The 2,998-nt window shown below is 48.3% G+C and overlaps 1 protein-coding gene across 1 annotated transcript in view; it reads right to left on the bottom strand.

The window, feature by feature from the left end:
* Positions 1 to 2,998, bottom strand: part of CASK (calcium/calmodulin dependent serine protein kinase) — a gene marked incomplete at its 3' end in the record, with an annotated part of 276,912 nt that overhangs the window by 4,164 nt on the left and 269,750 nt on the right. The window lies entirely within an intron of this gene.

Below are 2,998 nucleotides of genomic sequence, written 5' to 3'. Positions count from 1 at the left end.
GTCAACGGTGCAAGCCACCAGTTTGTGCAGACGCACTGCCAAGCTGGCATCCCACGCTCTAGGAGTCGTTTCTGATAAGGGATTCCTCATCAGCTCCTCCCCGGTGGGAACGTGACCCTGCTATGGGCTGTGGACTCCCCTGCATGGGACAAAACTCCAGTATATGCGGGCACACAGTTCACAAGTGAATTGATTTGTACACACCATGGTGAAGAGCATCTTGCTGTCCTTCATTTAACATTTAACATGCGTGCTCCACTAACCGCATATTTGGTTTTCTAAATGGTCTTTTGGTCGTTTGCTTTGCTGTGTTCCTACTCTGTCCTCTTTTGCCTGGTTCGCTTGTAGTAGCATTGAGACCGGTCACTCTGCCTCTGTACTAAAAGCCTCTGGCAAGGCAAATCCCTTCATATTGCTCCTCTATGCTAAACCCCTTCCACAGCTCCGTCTCGGCCTTGCGATAAAACGTACGCTCGTTAGCATGAATGCCGGATCCGTCTGTCCTGAGCTGGCCTGTGCTTATCTCAGTCTCTCTCTGCTGCTTCCCCCTCCGCCAACTGGCCTTGCGGAACCACTTCCGGTTTCAGAAAGGGCCACACTCTCTCTGCCTGGATGCTCCGTCCCCATTCTCCCTTTGGTGTGGCCGAGTGATCCATGAACACCTGGCACCGGTGTTCTTTTGTCGGCAAAGTCCTCTGTGAGCTCTGAGCCAGGCCGGGTGCCCCTCCCGTGGGACCCAGGATGCCGTGTACCAAGTTCCCAGATACTGGAGGGTGAGCTTGTGGGCAGTGGGGGGTGTCTTGTTCAGTCATCTGCCTCATGCCCTGTATGGCAGCCGGCATAGATGGGCTTTATGATACAATGAAAATGGAAAAGCAGCACAGAGAATTGGCAGAAAACGTTTGACCAGTGGGCACTGTGCTTGGTGGCCGAAGGAAACCTCCTGGCCTCTGACTATGTGGGCCCGTGAGAGACCAATGGGGATCATATAGGTTTAGTGCAAGGTTCAGTTTCACTGGGACTGGGTTTCTGAATCCCAGCTACACAGGATCTCCTTGTGGGTGAAGGGGGCCTGGCACATGGTTTCTGCTGCCATGTCAAAGTGCTTCAATTGTGGACGTCACGTTCCCTTTGGGAGAAAGGTCTTCGGGCCTGCCTACACTCATTTTTGACAGAGGTAATTGGCAAGTTCTCTGCCAACGCTTTTGTGATTGGAGACTTTTGTAAGGAATAGACATCACGGAAAAGTCCACATATAGCTCAACAGAGCTTAACAGGGATCTTCCTTTGGAAATCTCCTTTCTGTGACTATAATTTTGGGCCTCTTTTTCTGCCCTTCCTGGACTCATAAATCAGGAGGCTACAGGGCCAGCTGAGACAGAAGGTTTCCTCGTCCACCCCCAGCCAGCTTCTGGGCAACTGAGATGGGACGACATCCCAGTCTACGGTTCCTACCCCTGCTTCTGTCCCCAAAGCGACTCCACACGCCAGGTGGAGACTCGATGCTGAATGACACCCTAGGCATGAAACGGTCTTTTCTCTGCTCAGCGACCCCAGCCGGATGGCCACCCAATTCTCTAAATATTTTAAGTCCTGGCCTACAATTGTTTTTGGAACACCAGAAAACCTACTCCTGGGCAACCATTAGCTCCCCGCAGATCGCCCTTCTCTGGGGGCACGCATGCCCTTTGCCTTTATCCATCCAGACACGAAAGTCATTCCGCACTTACTGCCCGCTGCTCTCGTGTCTACGAATCACGTTCTATTCCGTTAGCAGCTAATTCCAAGGAAAGAACTGGCATGCTTCTAGCAGATGAGTACGTGATCTACAACATTCCCCTTTCTGTCCTGCTCGCCAGAAGTTCAGAGCCAAACTGCATGCTGATCACAGTAAACTACAGTGGCCTTTTTATGGCTTTGGTTTTCGATTTTGATACTAGGTTACTTTCTTTTCTTCTGTCATTATATTTTCAAAAATGAAAAGACCCCCTCAAATCCTGAGATTTTCTTGCCCAGTAGCCCTCATGTCTTCAGCAAGGTCACTGCACATTTCCTCAGTTGTCCCCCAACAGCTCTACTTATGGGGCTCAAGCGCATGCCTTTTTTGGTGTGTGTGTGTGCGCGCGCACGCGCGTGCGTGCGTGCACTCTCTGCTTGCCTGGGGTTTAGGGTCACTTCAGGGACAGTAATTAGAATGGCTTCACGAGGATTCCCTCCCCTCAGGCTGTTAACAGGGGACTTCAAGAGGTCTCTAAAACCCTCTTCCTTTCTAACTGAAGACGAGACACAAGTTTGTCAGTATTTATGGGCAAATATTTCTTTCTGAATCCTGGAGACGTGGGGGAGTCTAGAAAGGTCACTGAGCTAAAGCAACATTAGGTTTAACATTTAAAGTTAAGTCTTGAGTTCTCTTCTGTGGAGACACAAACTAATTTTATGGCTCCGATATGGCTGACAGTTGATCCCAGGTTACCACCCATAAGGAGTGAAAATGGATTTAACCAAGTATCTAAGATGCAGGTATCTTTAAGTAGTATCTGCTTTGCAAACTTAAAAAGTATATAAGGGCAAGTGTCTGAGTCATTCTGTACAAAAATATAAGGGTTTAAGGAAGAGCACTATGACCCCAGAGATAATCTTTCACAAAACGGCCCCTAGTTCAGAACCTGGCTCTTGTTTTGAAGTACAGATTCTTAACAAGACCATGGCTACCCCTTGCTGACAACCTTCCCTCTATGGGCAAAAGCCAAGTAACAAAGAGTCTCCTACCATTAACTTTTTGATGCAGCAAATGGATAAACTGGAATAAAATTAAAATCTAAAACCACCTCAGTAGGTTTTGGTGATATGCTGCTGTTATCACAGTTGCAGCTTTAGGGACACAGATGATCTTCTGGGCCATAGCTTCATTTTTAAAAAAAATTTTTAAAAAATGTTTATTTTGGAGAGAGAGAGAGAGGGAGGGAGAGAGAGAGAGAGAGAGAGAGAGCACGAGAGT

This window comes from Crocuta crocuta, unplaced genomic scaffold (assembly GCF_008692635.1).
Source record: "Crocuta crocuta isolate KB4526 unplaced genomic scaffold, BGI_CrCroc_1.0 scaffold467, whole genome shotgun sequence".
In the NCBI taxonomy this organism is placed as follows: Eukaryota; Metazoa; Chordata; class Mammalia; order Carnivora; family Hyaenidae; genus Crocuta; species Crocuta crocuta.
The sequence above is the reverse complement of the archived record's forward strand: the minus strand, read 5'-3'. Positions and strand labels throughout refer to the sequence as shown.